Source organism: Amblyomma maculatum, chromosome 7 (assembly GCF_055883805.1).
Source record: "Amblyomma maculatum isolate TAMU_Amacu chromosome 7, ASM5588380v1, whole genome shotgun sequence".
In the NCBI taxonomy this organism is placed as follows: Eukaryota; Metazoa; Arthropoda; class Arachnida; order Ixodida; family Ixodidae; genus Amblyomma; species Amblyomma maculatum.
The window spans coordinates 80,290,768-80,307,912 of record NC_139350.1 but is presented as its reverse complement, the minus strand read 5'-3'; the positions used below and the strand labels follow the sequence as shown (position 1 = coordinate 80,307,912).

General features: G+C 45.0%; 1 long non-coding RNA gene across 1 annotated transcript; it reads right to left on the bottom strand.

The window, feature by feature from the left end:
• Positions 1 to 3,951: 3,951 nt before the first annotated feature.
• LOC146183729 (uncharacterized) lies at positions 3,952 to 12,699 on the bottom strand. The gene is made up of 2 exons (XR_014708504.1): positions 12,484 to 12,699; positions 3,952 to 4,111 (listed from the first exon to the last, which is right to left on the bottom strand). It is a non-coding gene; the product is annotated as an uncharacterized LOC146183729 (long non-coding RNA).
• Positions 12,700 to 17,145: the final 4,446 nt, after the last annotated feature.

Genomic DNA, 17,145 nt, shown 5'->3' with positions numbered 1-17,145 from the left:
GATACAAATGCACGCGAGGCAGTTCAAACGACAAAAAATAGGACGCTTAAGATTCGCCTTGAAAGTATACCGGACAGAGCCTATAACAGCCCCTTTTCATTCCGCGTCCACTGAGAAGTGCGTTCATTCGGTTCCCTGTCAACACGCTTCGTATAAGCGATCCTTCTTGGCTGATGTTCTGTCTGCTAGGCAAGAGAGCAGAGCGTTTGATTTCGAATCACAAATGCGGCAAAGTGTATAAAACGTACATTATATTTCCAAATATCCCTATTAAATAATCGTCCTCTAAACTTTTTGCGTTATTTGGACCCTTCCGCAATTAGTTGGCCTTATTCGAATTGGGCTGTTTCAAATTTCCGCGTAAGGTCATGTGGTTGTGATGTCACGGCCTTCTCGATCTATCAAGATTATTTTCGTACCTCACGTGACGGCTATAACGGTGGCCAGGTATTAAGCAGAACGAGCTACATACGATATCGCGTGAAATGGTCTGCTAGTGAATCGCCGCACTCAATCAGACTCATCAGTTGATCGGTCGTACTACTGTACACAGTGCTATATTCCAACTCAATCATAAACATCAATTCCACTAACACCCAGATACCAAAGCAACGCAAACACAAAAGCAGAGCAAAACAATGAGAGCAAAGCAACCATAGCTGCGGGCTGTACTAATATGGATGGTGTAACCGATAAGCTAAATTGATAAGGCATTTCTTCCTGTGCGTGTTTGGCCCCGGAAATGCTCCCAGAACGCGTACTGGTCAAAAAAATAAACGGGTACTTAACTAAACATATTGCAATGACCTTTCCGCTAAGCCGAGTGTTTCAAGTATGTCACTTACTATTACATTGCTCATTTTGTTTTCTGTGGAGCCGATACTGGGTTTGCTCGCGCAGGTCGCTATTTATAATTGGTGACAGGAAACAAGACTGAAAGGCTTGCAGTGACAGAGCTTGCAACACATGTCGAAAATTTCATACAGCGCTCAGCAATATCAGCAAGCCTCTTCTTATCAACTGGTTGTTACTGCGTCCGTAGCCAACTCAGTGGTGCCCAGATGATTTATTGCACATGCAGGAACATGACACGGCCATGTTCATGCATGCACTCACAAAGATTACCAACTGTTGTGCTTGGTGCTAAGACACTTCGCAACAATATCAGGCAGCCTGGATACACATGGGGCAGGACGTCTGGATTTGAGAGGATGCGTGAAAATGTGTCGGTTCAAGAGTATCGTATTTTGGTCCATAGTGCTATCTTCATTCACCAACGTGGCATAGAATACTGCAAGGAGTTACCTGTTTCGCTCATGAAAGGACCGAAATTAGAGGCGACTGAGTACATTGCTCTGTCTCGGCAGAAGCACTATGTCCACACGACATATACAGGGTGTTACAGGGAAGACTAAGTAATTTTAAAAAATGGACTTTAAAGGTAAAATTATTTTTGTTGCACGAAATTATCAATGGTCTGGGCGGGTTCTATAAAACGGGTTAAATGTGCTCTTCAGTGAAATAATTAACTAAACTACGTTAAATAACTTTTTAAGTATTACAATTGGGTGCATGATTGTAATTTGGAAATTGTAGAGAATCACGAGTCAACCCGATATCCATCGTTAGTTTTATGAAACTGTAAAGAAGACAAAGAACAAACAACGCTGCGGCTGCGAGGTTTGTGCCCACCATCACACTGACCCGCAAAGCGCTCATGCCGGCGTCCTGAAAACCTATGATCGAATTCGTCAGAGGTATTACTGGCGGGGAATGTACAATTTCGTACGTCGTTACATTCGCTCTTGTACCGCCTGTCAACAACGCAAGATTTCTCGCCACCCCGGTGGCCCTCTCCAGCCTTTACCTTGTCCAGCTCGCCCGTTTGATCGCGTGGGAATCGACCTTTATGGTCCGCTACCATGCAGTACTGCCGGTAATCGATGGGTAATCGTCGCCGTCGACCACCTGACTCGCTACGCGGAGACGGCTGCATTTCCCGCGGCGACAGCCCGAGAGGTAGCACATTTTCTTCTGCACCACTTCATTCTTCGACACGGTGCCCCTCACGAGCTACTCAGTGATAGAGGTCGTGTCTTTCTTTCCGAAGTAGTCCAAGAGCTCCTCTCGTCTTGCAAATCAATACATCGGGCTACCCTACTGAAAATATTGTAGGAGGCTCTGCGTGGTTATCTGTGCGTGGTTATCGACCCGCACAGCGCGAGAATGTGCGAACGAGAATGTGCGAACGAGGATGTACGAACGAGGATGTGCGATGAGAAGACGCGCGATGTGTGCACGGTGGGAGAACGTGCAACGTGCTCACGGCGCGAAGGCGTGCACACTGTGAGGACTTTTGTACCCGTGTGTGTGCGGCAAAATTTGTGCATAGCTATCAACATTCAGAGTGCATGGATGTGGGCACTCAAGGCCCCAATATAGTCCGTTGTAACGCGCGCGCCGCATCGGCTCGCGCTCGCTACGTCCATCACGCCGTGCCGTTGGACTATAGACCTCGGTTTTTCGCCGACGTAACGTCGCGGAGGCCGACGTGCGCGCGCGTGCACGTCGGCCTCCGCGATGTTACGTCGGCGAAAAACCGAGGTCTATAGTCCAACGGCACGGCGTGATGAACGTAGCGAGCGCGAGCCGACGCGGCCCAACGTCGCCGACGCGCAAATAGAATCTCGCATAGTTCTCGCCGACCGCGTCAGCCGCGTCGGCCACACATTCCAGCATTCCTCACGCGCAGTGGAGATGGCGGCTTGCATGTAGACAGAGACCGCGCTATAACAACGCGCGCATTTCAGACACTGTTGCGGAAAAGCTGCTAGAAGGAATTCGAGGGCGGCCCTGCATCTATAATACCAAGCGGATTGACTATACAGAGACGTTCAGAGGAAAGAAAAATGCCTGCGATGCAAACTGTCAGTAGTGCGGCTGGGCACAGCTGTGAGTTCTTCGCTGCGGTGCGTGTGCCATGCTCGTTTTAATGCATTGCTCTAGGTGGTGTAACGATGGTGTTGTTTCACTTATCTGCAGTACATTCATAGGAAGAATACCAAAAACTGCGGAAGCGGCTTCGCATAGAGTTGTGACCGGTACACGCCGGAATCGAAGGCCGTACTCGATTTGGCCTCACGGAACGTCAGTGGCTCAACAACCAGGGAATTCGCGAAATTTATGGAATTCTACCGGAACTGCGGCCAACTCCTCTGTAATCGTACATATACTTAAATTTTGATTAGTTTTCAGTAAAACACGCACGTATACAATCATCGTTCCGTCTGTAGCCGTCGGCGGCGCGGGCTCAGGCCGTTGCTGGGCTGGACATCTCCACGGCTGGCTGTAAATGCCTTGTGCCATTTGAACATTCGCAGTAAACACATCGCGTCATCGCCTTGATCACAACAGTAATTAGTGCCTTGATAGGCTGCAGCCAGGTCCCTGTAGGTGCCCTGTCGTCTGCTCGAAAATGAACCCCGAAAACATACCAGCCCTCGAGGGCGTCTTGTGCGCATGCGCACCGCGGCATCGGGCACGCCAGCCGCGCCAGACTGTAGAAGCGGCAGTTTTTTGACGCGCCCGTCGTAGCCGACGTGCCGTGGCTAACGTCGCAGACTTAGCCAGTCGCGTCAAAAACGTCGGACTATATTGGGGCCTTTAGTGCAAGGAATGAGTGCACTCTGAAGGTACAAGACATTAGTCTGATCTCAGACGATGAGACATTCAGCATGGGAATACTACCATGCTATGGTGATACTCTGCATGGTTGCAAGGTTCCTACATCACACCTCATGTTTGTGTTGTGCATAATACTAATATGCCAGCTTTAGGCCTTGTGCAAGGCCTCAATCAGTTTTTGCTACAGTTATGACACAAAATGTTTTGCAGAAATGATGCTCTCCATGAGATGAGTCTCAAGTGCAAAGAATGCAAGCTTCCAAAAGATACATGTGGTCACCTGGATTGGCTTTATTGGCTGATACACTGTGGTCACAAAACATCTGCTTTCGGTCCACCAGGTTCGAGCTTGGATGCAGGTTTCCTTCTTCAGCTGCTCTTGGCCTGTTGGATTCGAGCTTGGATACAGGTTTTCACTGTGCGACGTCTGCAAAATGCAAAAAAAAAGCAGGACTATATTACAAAATCCTAAAATTCAGCTGTCTTTACAAAACATTCTGAGAAAGGGGTAATTAGGTGCTCTATTTTTAATTGATAACAATTCAAAAAGTTTCGATTCTGAACTACAGAAATATGACGAACTGACACAAGAATACAGGCGTTCAGCATCAGTCCATCACAAAATCTAATACCTTAGTCGAACAGATATTTCAAGGGTCTTTGAACCATATCCTATCAATCAAAGACATCTGAGCAGTGCTTCATGGAAAGCTACAATAACTAGAGTGAACAGAGCAGTGCAGAACTGGAGATTTAAATGGACTTTGAGAAATAGAATTGTGCATTCTAGGATATGGCTTAGCACAGAGGGCTAGGAATAAAACCAATCCTGAAATGAAAGATTATACAATTCTACATATATGATCATAGAAGGAAAACAAAATTGCACACAGAACAGTATGGAAAGTATATCATCATTGCAACTTGTACAAAAACAGTTGATAACACATCTTCAAAAGTGCACGAGTATTACTTGAGCCCAGCAGCGAATTATCAATGGCAATAGCGGGGTACAAGAGCTTAGTGAGATGATGGAATCTTCCAATGGTGATCGAGAATGCCATGTAGAAGTGGCACAACTCTCCCCAAGTTTACTTAAAGCTTGGTTAGGATTCATGACGGCCCCTCAGCCTTCCTTCCAATAAGGTCGAGAAATACCCTAACCACCCGAGGCAGTGGAAACAGTGCATAGGGATCAGGTTAACTGATATTCACAAACATGCCTTGACTAACACCTTTACTCCAAGCGGTCCTCAAGGCCCTTTTTTTTTTAATGAAGCTCCACTTGAATTGCTCCTCGAGTGCATGAGAAAACAGAGCATCTATAAGTGGCAATGACACTACCACGGGAACACCTAGACTTCCACTTGCAAACATGGGGCATCGCAGCTTTCACACACTGTGCAGACTTCGTTCTACTGCATACCAAGCCTTTCATGAAAGTGGATACAATAAGGATTCACAGGCCCACTCTCTGAAGCATTGGCTCCGAGAACCTCAATCTGACTCGAAAATACTGAAACATCGTTTCAAGTACGACCAAGAAAAGCCTCCTAAGTTTCTGCGGCTGACGTTGAGCATGGATAACTATCGTCAGTTGCAGATTTCAATGCTGTAGTTGATCATCGCATTACGCTACTGTGGTGTAAACACATTTCAAGTCATCACCAGATACCTTAGCAACATTTCAGAGCACGCCGAGTACCAAGTTGCAGAAAGCATTTGATGGCTAACAGCAAATGAAACATGTGCAGTGGTGCAATCGTGGGGAATGTCATATTGCAAATAGGAAGACAGCGAGGTACTGGAGATGCAGTTGTGCCATGGAACACCTGTGCTGCACACATCAATGGCTTTCTGATTGCCTCAAATATACTTGTATGTCTAGATGCAGTGCTGAAGGGGGGGGGGGGGTCAATTCTGTCTTTTTAGCTGTGGAGATATTTGCAGTTGGTGGAAGGCATGGCTTTTCAAGTGCGCTTAAAATTAAAGCTCCTAGCTTGCTTGGAAACAGAAGCGGCATTTGCTTCTGGAAAGACAAATTTGTTGGCTTGGGTGCATGCTATAACATGCTTCTTTGAACCTCACATGTGCTCAACGCTCGCCGCTGAGCACTCAGAGGGCAAATATGCAACTAGGTCACTAGAGTTCACAGCAGTTCGAACAGTTCTCAATGCCTAAATCCTGTTCTACATGAGCCATATGTCACTGGAAGTGAATGTTGGTAGATGTGAATTGTTTTCAGCCATTTTTCACAGCTGCCTTGTTCATGCAGTCTGCAAAACATATTTTACTAGGCTTTGACTTTTTTTTAACGTCCAAAAGCAACTCAGGCTATGAGAAATGCTGTAGTGGAGGACTTCAGAAATTTCAACCACCTGGAGTTCTTTAACGTGCACTGATGTCGCACCGCACATGGGCGCCTTGCTTTTAGTCTCCATCGAAAAGCGGCCGTCACAGCCTACTAGCCTGTGACTCTTGAGGCAGCTTGTGGATGCTGTTCACAAGGACTTGACATTAGAAAATGAGCATGTTACACGTAGTGGCATGCACTTTCCGGGCCAAATTTTGGCCTTATGGCCTATTCGGTTGGGGGGACGAGAGCAGAGGTTCCGAGCAGTGCAGAGAAGTACAGGAGCACGCCGAGCGAGGGTGTAATTTTCCTCCCACGGGAACACTCTCTGCGTGTCGAGAGCAGTACGCCACGACCATTGTGACCGCACTTCCCTCCCCAGCATTCTCCGCCTACCCGCAGTAGCAGCAGTTGCAACCCGAGGAGAAGCAAACACTCCATGTAGAACTGCTTTGCATGCCTTTGTTCTCACAGCGCGGCGATCTGCCTCCTTTGGCCCTTTCGAAGCCAGCAGTGACTCTCAAACCTGAGCAATGCTTTGCAGCCGCCATTTAGAGCTTCACCGAGTCGAGAAAAGAAAAAAAGATTGTGCGGATACACCGCTTTATGTCATGTGACTTCCTCTACACTCCCTTTAGATGAGGGAGCAGCCGGGAGTGCATTCAGGTGCTCTCAGCAAAGGAAAAGACCTCCTCCTCTACCATTGGAAGCCAGTGATTCTACTCCTGCTCTACCACTGGAGGGCACCCGCTTGTCTGAGAGCACTTTCGAAGTGCTCTCGAGGGCGCCTGCTCTCCCACTCGAATTCGCCATTAGTCTTGCCCCGTATGCCACTTGTGCTGTCTGGAGTGGAAAAATATTTCTGAAGGGTAAGTCGGAGGAAATGCTGAAAAGCATTCAAGAATCTGAACTGAACCTTAAGTAGAGAAAAGACTGTTTTCTGCACTTTATGGAGCTGAGGTAGCATCGAGTGGAGACATGTTTTTGAATTCGGCCACAAGGGTAAAATTTGAATTAACTATTCCACACGCAAAACACTCATGTCCTAATGTCAAGTCCTCTGAACATTCAGAAGCAAAGTCTATATTCACAGGCTAACAGAACAATTCCCAGGCTGCATGAAAAGGCAGTTGTGAAAAACAGCTGAAAACGCTTAATGTTAGGCAAAATGTCGCTGCTGCTGTGATATTGTTCATGTAGAACATGACATATGCATTGAGAAATGCTGTGAAATTTTGTGACCAAATTTGTTTACTAAGATTTGATTTGAAGTTGCCGCTACACTTGATCTTTAAGCTTGCAGGGCTCAGGGGAGAGGGAAGAAAATATGCGTGCTTCTTCGCTACATATACACCCAAACCAACAAATTCAACTCGCTGATTTCAGTTTCCAAACAAAGCTTGGAGCCACAATAATCACTGCACTTGAAAAGCCATGCCTTCTGCCTACCGTGAATATCTCTCCACAGAACAAGTGAACCAACCGCTTTGACAGCACCGTGTGTCCGTAGAGTACATAGTACCCTGATGTGACAAGCAAGCCATTGATACCTGTAGCACAGATGTTGACATTGTTCACAAGGCTCAATCGCGCTACTAGTGGCCCCAGCTTCCTTTATACGTACTTGCTAAGACCAAAAATGGGAAGACTGCAAAAATGGGGGGGGGGGGAGGCAGCATTTGTGTACAAAAGGGGGAGGCGGCTGCTACTTTCAGGCAGTGTCTGATGCGTCCTAATCTAAACATCCTAAGCATAAACACATGCAGCAGCAAGCATGCAATGCATGTCTAAAGGTGTGCGTCCGTCGAGATATCTGCAGGCTGCCACCAAATGTTCTCATTACGTCTCTATAGCCAACGCAAAACTGACCTGCATACCCACCACCAGTTTTCTCTCAGTACCATCGGAGCGCTGTTTAAATTTTTTAATGCAAAACCATAACTAGCCCTTTTACACGTAATTTCATCCGTGACCGTCGTTGGCTGCGTTGGTTCCGAAAAAAGAGCAATCACGCCATTGCTGAGCATAGAGCAGCTTAGTAGCATAAGGCATGCGGCTGAGCTCAATAAGAAGGATCAGATAACATGACATTTGGGCAAAGCCTTTAACCTCAAGTACACTGAGTGGCTGCCCTTAGCTGAGATCGAAAGCGAAGCCAGCACAGCATCTATATCTACTGTGGCTGCATTAGCTGTGCATCGCTGCCTACAAGAAACGCAGTACACCAACTGTTTTCGCAGCCAGCGACACCTACTCTTGCTCGGCTAAAGTCTGCTTTGATTGATTTCCTGCTTAGCCAATGATGCCGATGGTGCTAGTGTGGCCTCTGATGGAGATGCTCGAAATTATAATGCGGCTGCTGATTCCTCGGTGCTGGTTCCGCAAAAGCCATTCTTTGCAGGCAGAAGCCCCTAATCGGAAGATTTAGGGCAGTGATCGTGCAATCGGAAAGTTTGGTCAAACATCTGAAGTCTTCTAAAAAATCGGAAGGGTTGGCTGCAGGTATGTACGCAACATGCCTTCCCCACAAGTGTGTCCTTGTCTGTGGAAGCCACCAAGCAGAGCAAACTATTAGTCTTCAAATTTGTACCGTAGCTCAGCACTAAGTAGGTTATGAAACACTGCTCATATACAGCAACAACTTAAAATGTGCAGCACCACAGAAGTATGTGATGATCAACTACAGCACTGGAGTTATTGATAGACCATGATTATGCATACTTGGTGTCAGAAGCTGGGATGTCAGGAGGGATGCCAAAGCCATACCCAGAAAAAATAATGTGCTAGAAGTTCTAAGTTAACCAGGGTTGACCTGGGCTGTCACTCAGCCAATGCTTCAGAGAACAGATCTGTGCATACTTACTGTATCCACTTTAGTAAAAAGCTTGTAAACCCGCAGAACAAAGCCCACAGAGAGAGCAAATGTTAAGATGTCAAGTGTTTACAAGTTGAGTGCCAGTCTATGAGCCCTCAAGGTCACATAACTGCCAATAAATGAAAAGCAGGCATTCAGGGCTACGTGGAGTTGAAGTAAATATATTCTTATGAAGTGAAGATTTCCTGTCACTATACTCAATCTCACAAGCTGTCTGCTGCACCTGGCCCATTCGGGATCATATAGATTATAGTAGGTAATTGTGCTCTTAAGTGCCTCTCACCCCTTGAATTGGCCAGGGTGAAAGTAGGGGCACAATGACCTACTTGGACCCTTTGCAAAACTCAATGCGTGACCTATATTATATAGCAAAATCCTTGTGGGAGAATATTTTTGCACATCTTGGGTGCACAGTCACGTGACACATGGGTGATGTAGCCTATATGTCACATACACATATCTCCTAGATTTTTTTTTTTTTACAGAGGCATGCTGCTCAGTCAAAAGACGCGATGCGCGGGAGTGTAGTGCGCACTGATTCTGTGCGTTTGCAATTTTTTGTTTTCGTTCTGCTTCTTCCGATAGTTTGGTGGAACGGCTGGTATGCAATGCGATGCGGGATTCTGGAGTCGTGAGTCTGTTTTTTCGCAGCATGTCGCCGGGATGGTGCGTTTGCTTTCTGCAATCTAAAAAAAATGTGCAAGAGTACTTGCCGTGTGCGGGGCTGCATATATATTGAGTACCAGAGTGAGAGTTATTTGCACACACGCATGCCCATACGTGCCCATACGCATGCAGTTTTGTAGTGGCGCAAAAAAAAGTAATTCTGTCAAGACAGAGCATCTTCTAAAGGGCACGTAAACTTTGACGTTTGGATTAAGCAATGGAATTATACAAGATGTTTCACATAAGGTTTGCTTTATGGGGTTTAACGCCCCAAAGCGACTCAGGCTTGTATCACATGGGGGGCTTAACTCAAGGTACAAAACCGGCCCATGTGCGGACACAGAAGCAGTCAAACCTTCGGTGCTACAAAAAAAAAGCAAGCATGCACACTGCTCTGTGCTTTGCCGAGGCAGCTCCAAGCGATCACTCACTTGAAACCGTGCTGCCTGCGTTGGCCAGCCTGCCCTCCCCCCTCCCCCCCCCCCCTCGATTCATTCATTTTTTCCGCACTGCTAAATAAATAAAAAAGAAAGCATGCATACTGCTGCGCGTTTAGCTCGCAGGACAGCTAGACTCCCCTCCCATTACCTCCACTCCCCCTTCCCACCCGCCACTCATTTTAAAGGACGGCCAACATCCCAGCACCCTTGCGTCCTTCCCGCACAGACCAGGCAACCCTTTTCTCACTCCCTCCCAGTAGAATGAAAAAAAAAGCCCATGCATGCAGGAGTGACATAGCCACGTCACTTTTGTTTCAACAAGGTTTGGGTTGCTTTGACCTGAGCAGCAGTATAGGGAGCGCTCAAGATTTGATTGCTTCTGTGCACAGCGCGTTAGAGCACAGGGCTCGATCGGCCACCTTTGTACCTTAAGTTAAACCCGCTGTGTGAAACGATAGTGCCGGAAAATTGTTGGTTCATAAGCTAAGCCACATCTTTTATGAATTTACAGCTTAACTTCAAACACCAACGTTTATGTGCCCTTAGAACATGCTCTCAGTCTTGACAGTTTTCTTTTCTGCCACTGCAAAACAGCATGTGTGTGGCGTTTGTGTGTGCAAGTAACTCATGCACTAGCCTTGCATGTTTTCATTACAATGAGCAAAACAAATGCACAATCCCTGCAGCGCACTGTGAAGAAGCAGACTCTTGACTCCGTGTCCTTGCATTGCTCGATTACCACCAACCCCACTAAACCACCGGAAGAAAAAGAATGAAAGCTAAGCAAAAGATAGCAAACGCACAGAATCGGCGCTCACTCTAAATTCCCTTGCATCATGCTTTTTGACTGAGCAGCGCTTCTCTCTCAGGGAAAAAAGAATACAAACTCCACAAGATATGTGTACGTAACACATAGCCTATGTCACTGATGTATCACGTGATTGTGCACTGAAGACATGCAAAAATATCCTCCCAATTACCTTTGGGGCAGAAGTTGGGTGCAATGCTGAATATTTCTGTATCAAACCTCATGTTATGCATGAATCTGACGAGGAGCATGCCTTCACTATTGAAAACCAGAAGGGCGGAAGTGGGGGGGGGTTATGAATTTTGTTACTGAGTGGAGCAGGTAATGGATGTGGTCATTGTCACAAGAAATGTCTCCTGGCAGCCACCTATTTCTGCCCCCAAAACAGGTTTGGCCGCCACAGTGAAGGGGTTCGCGCTGAGCAGAGAAGCATTGCAGAAATATTCTGCCAGAAAAATCCCATACTTCATTCATGGTCTATGATTACATATGGCATAGTATTATCAATAACACTCCCCTGTTTTCTCTTTTCACTTTACATACAAATTATATTCGCACTCAGTTTAGCTACCAAAAAAGTGCAGGGGGGCCTTTTAGAGAGGAAATTTGTCAGAGCTGATTTATAAGAAAGCAGCCATCAACGGGTCGAGTTGAAGACTGGAAGACCAGAAAAATAACCCTCCAGAAAGGTCTTCAAGGAGTTCCAATTTGAGAAAAATTTATTCACAGCAGTTTTGCATAAATGTGTGAAATTTAGGACAACAAAGACAAACATGCTGAAAAAAAATTAAATAGGGACAAGAGAGGTGGCAACTGCGAAAAAGAGAGCCACCTGTAACCATGGTCTGGACGCATGCCAAGCTGTCACTTTGGGTTTATATTATATAGGCTCATGCTCTCTTCGATTGTTCCCTCTGAAGTGCACTTTTAGTTTTCATGTAGGCTCGCTTTTAGAGAAAAACCATGCAATTTTTTTGAGAATTTTAAGAAGCAAATAATTTCAGGAGTTCCAAAGCTCCTTGAAATAGTTCCTGAAAACCAAGGGTACTCAATGATATCAAAGGCCTGTGTAAACCACACTCCATGATCATCATATTGAAGGGAATGGCTTACCAGCCCAGCCTCTGGGGCCTGTGCCCAATAAAGTATGGATGCATCATGTAGAACTTATGAAATCCGCTGGTAATGACATCTGTTTCAAAACTTCTGGCTTTTCCCATCTTAAAGTAAGCTCGCATTTTCAGTAAGTAGCACTTTAGTGGATAGAATGCAGTAATTTATAATAAAAGACAGCTTCAGCTTGTCCTCAATGTCCTTTTATTACTCTAAAGCTGAACATGAGCTATGAGAGACATCATGAAGGAGGGCTCTGGGTTAATTTCCAGAGCCCTCTTCCACAAAAGTTCTTCAAGCTATGCAGTGGCACCAAATGTGGGCAGGCAAATTTGCATTTTGCCGATATCAACAGGCCACAGGCACCATTCCACTCTGCATTCTCAACTCAACAGCCAAATGTCATAGCCAATAAGCAACGGCAGCAAGCAAAGAAAACACTGAAGAAACCTAAATGTCAAAATAAACATGAGGGGTCACAAATGCAGTAGTGGGTTAGGCAAATAAAAAACTACACATACTGAAAGATGTCTTCAGTACTTACATCAATGTCCTGCTTCTTGCCCACCACAGCACAGCACAATTCCGGCAAAGGGTATAGAGCTTGAAGGAGCCATTGCTTAGGAAGCCACATGGAACTTGCTGCAAGGTAAAAAGTACCATGACCCAACAAATTAGTGAAAACGTAATATGGTGCAACACGTACATGCAGAGGCTTTGTGAGCAAGAAATAAAGGCACAGAGTAGGAACACCGCAATACTGTTTTTTTTTCTTGAAATGATGCACGACATGCTGGTGCATCATTGCACTGCATGAAATTTGCCTCTGCCTGCTAAATATTCTTGAGTTATTATTTTTTTAATTCAAAATTTTACTTTGGTATTCAATTAGTTGAAGGGCGATTGCCTACAATGCCACAGAAGAAACAATGTTGACATCACCCGAGACATACCAACAGTGAAATAAAATAACTCCTTTCACTCCATCTGGTCGCCAGCCTGGCAAAAGAGCAAGTCAGGCATCACAGTGCCCCTAGTTACAAATAAAAAAGCATTTACTTTACTTTACCTGCAAGTGCATTTTAACAGCTTATCCATAATCCACCAGTTCCCACTAGGTTCGAGATCAGACAAGCCCTCCCTTTCTTTATGCTTTACATCGAGCGAGCACCTTAATTGGTACTGCAGGGCCTAATACATGCCTGCAACTACAATACTACTTTTCTAAGAGATGTGGAACTTCATTAAAATTTATTTTATGACCGAAGTAGCAAAGATTGTATTTTAGCTTGAAAGAAGCAGCAAAAAAAAACAAGGGTATGAAAGGAGACAATACGGGCACTAGCTTACAACTAATGTTTATTGAAGCACACATGAAATATATAAAGAAGACGAGCAACAACGCAAACCACTTAATCACTGATAAGCAAAAAGCAAGACATGAATCACTAAAATTTAAGAACAGTTCCCTATCTAGATAACCCAACTCACTGCATGGTAACATGATGGATGGCTCACTAACACATTCATTACCTAGTTGTAAAATATGTCTAACTTCAATGATTTCCCAGCTGATTTGCAATGAATGACAGCCAGAATGTGCACAGCAGAAAGAAACTGAAAGCAACCAGTGCATTGTTACAATGCACAGCCAAGTTGACCTCTACCTATATCTACTCAAATGGAACCGTTCGGAAGTTTTAGTGATTCATGTTTTGCTGTATGCTTATTGGTGATTGAGCGGTTTGCAATGTTGCTTGGCATTATATATTTCTTATTTGCATCAATAAACATTAGTTGCGAGTTAGCATCTGCTTGCTTCTTTTCACGTCCTTGTTTTTTCGTGCTGCTACTTTCAAGATGACACCTTACCAACTCACCCAAATTACATCCTTATGATTGTATTTTAGTCAGTGAAATTTTACTTCATGTGACACTAATCAACACACATGACCATGTTTCATGGAACTTAAAGCCAATCAATGAGAGCCGCATCATAAAGCATGAAAGTTGGCTCAGATATGCAGCTCTCCATGCCAACACAGCTTGCACAGACATGATTTTCTGTGGTAAACAAAACACTGGGCTGCTGCAAGGGTGGTACAGAGCAAGCAGAGGGTGCTCTGACACTGAGAAGAAATGTGGCATTGAGTCTTGCTGTACATGGGGACAATGTTTTGGGGCTATGCAGCCGAGTCTAGGTACGAAAGAAAAGGAGAAAAGTTTCTGTCCCCTTGCCGTGAAGAGTGGTTTGCTCACTATTTGGGCTAGGAGTGTACTGGGCTGAAGTGAAGGGAGGAAGTTGGAGAGTTAATGCAAGGTCACTAGGGCTGAAGTAACCCACTCTACATGGCAAGGGGAAAGAGGTATGTTGCCTCTTCCTTTCTGCCTAACTTCAGCTGCATAGCCACAGTTATCCCCGAGTATAGTGATGTGCTACCGTGATCAAGACTTGTAGAACTGAAAACTGAAAGTAACAAAGGAGTATGGCATGATTAAAATATCTGTGGTGTCCAGGTAAATAGCACGCTGCACTCCAGGGTTGCTGACGGCGCATTTAATTATTTTATATTAAAAAAACAGTAGTTAGTGAACCATAAATATAATACTTCTGCTATTGTGAGGATTCCACAGCTATGTAAACTGCATGAAGAAAGTGAAACTATCAATAGCTCGCACTGACAACTCACCAGGCACCCACTGGTGAAATAAAAGTGGAGCAAAATATCATCTGCATTCACCACGTTCATTATGAAGGTACTGCAGACACTAAGCATAGTTCACCATCATAGCATTTCTGATATATCCAAGCCATCTATAAAGCTACCTAGCTTGTCACATGAACATATCAACAGATGACTTTTCAATGGTCATATGACTGACCAAATTCTCATGAAAAAAAAATGTTTATGACCAAATCAGCACTTTTCTCAGAGTTAACTGCATGGGAGTGAGTTCGTCAACTGCTAGTGTTTCAGAAAAAGGGGTCATCAAACTGTAAGTAACCTGAGTTGAGTTGCAAACAACGAAATTTCGGAGAGTGGTGAGGGGCAGACTTTGCGGCATTACGAAGGTCATCTACTAACGCTAACAGTAGGCAACCTTGATTTTATGACAGGGTTCAACATGCCAAAGAAACTTAGACAATGAGGGTCAGCAATAGTAGGTAGCTCTGGATAATTTTGACTATCTGCACTTCTTCAATGTGCACTGACGCTGTACAGCACATGGGGACTTAGCGTTTTGCTACCACCGAAATGTAACCACTCCGGCTCGGACCGAGCCCGCGTCACCCAGCTCACGAGTCAAATGCCCTAAACACTGAAACCACCACAGTAGGGTGCAGGCAGCCTTGAAGAGGGTTACATTTGCAGGCATGTTTTGTAGAAGCCAAGCTTATATAAGCTGGGTATGGCCAAGCTGCGGCTAATGAGTAGCATGAGGCTCCTTGCAAAGTGCAGATCACGACAGCTTGGCACCTGTCCACCACCCACCATTTGCAGTATTTCTGCCTCTACAGCCAGCTTCTCTGTTCTTTCTCCTTTAAGTTCCAAACCACCTATCGTTTAGAATTCTTTTGAACAATGAAACAATATGCTACCCTTATGAACATACATCTAACAGAGCTGCTCACGACTGTAACCATGCTCATTCGAGAATTTCAATATGCTTGCTTTACAAATGGGGCAGTAGTGGCATATTAACAATCGTGGCATGAGTTCTTCACTGTGACCACCAGCTTTGTTAAATGAAAAAAAAAGTCCTTCTTATCATTTACTTTGCTCTTTGTAAAATGTTGCCTTTTTAGTCAAGAGTTCTCATTAAAGGTATGGCAGCAGTTGCGTAGGCCCATAGCTAAAGAGCTGTCTGAAATACGCCCGCATTGTATTAGCTTGCTCGTACATTGAACTGAGCCTTAGCAAACTTCGCGGTGATGCAAAGAGATGTTTGCCCATGCTAACATCTCAGCATTTCTAATGGCGCAGATCAGTGTCTTCACTCTACTTGTGCTATGAGCATTCCTGTCATTAGCACATATTGAAAGTAAAAAGGATGACAGCAGGCAATGCGACATATGCCAGCAGAGACACGTTCACCTGCTTTTCTTCTGCACATACAGTGAATTACAATCCCAGAAGTGAAGTGGTCTGCCTGCTCCTCAAAAGAGCACCTGCATCCAGTACAGATTGTGTCCCGATTGCGTTTGGAACTCATGCCAGCGCAAGTAGGTGGTGCCCATGAACTGACAGAAGAATTGCCTGTTATTCTGTGTGCTAGCCCGTGCTTCGTCTACCCGTGCCAGCTGTTTTTAAACCTGTAATAGGTCTGCATTTCTCCCGCTGCTTCTTGGGATGGCATTGACATCAACAGTTTATGCCATTCTTTCGTATAGCCGAGTGCGGGCAAGCAAGGTAAAATTTCTTTGGCACTATTCTCAAATAAAAGGAAGTCGCAGTTCACCATTTTCACTGTTTCAGAGTTCAGGAATGGCTTTAAGATCATGAATAGCACATAAAGATGATTTCCGCACAAAATCTTCTAGTCACACTCCGAGCTGAGGTCTTTAAAAAAGATTATTGCATAATACTGCTACTCTTAGACTTGCTGTCCTCAAGAGTAAGCACTAGTTCATGACAGCAATTTGCATTCATAGCAGTGGCAAGTAATGATCATCTATTATGGAGCACAGAGGGCACAGTCAGCACAGCAGAGCATGCTACTGGAAAAGAAGGTGCAGCTGAACAAATACTCAAGCAAACTTCTAGCTGGTTCTGTTGATTTCGGAAGAGCAATCCACTGCTCCAGGGACCGATCTTGGCTCAGCAATCGCTCCCCATCTGCATTGGGAAGATGGGACCTGTGTTCCGGATCTACATTTGGAATACAGTTACTCCAAAAAGAGCAGAAAATATAGTTCTGCAAGTCACTAAACCCTGTGATTGGAATTGACCATTAGTAAATCTTGTCATCTATCACCTCGATCTGCTCATAATTTAAGTAGCATTATGAAAGTCTGCGATTCTGCAGGAACCTCTGATCACACACTAAGAATTCAGTGCCCATAGCAGGCACAACGCGCATCTAGAGATGCCAGGTAATGTAACTCGAAAGAAATGTTATGCTAACTCTTCTTTGCCTACTAAGAGAGCAAACAGTATTTCTGTCATCGAACCTCCTTTTAAACACTATTTCATGGCAATGGCAA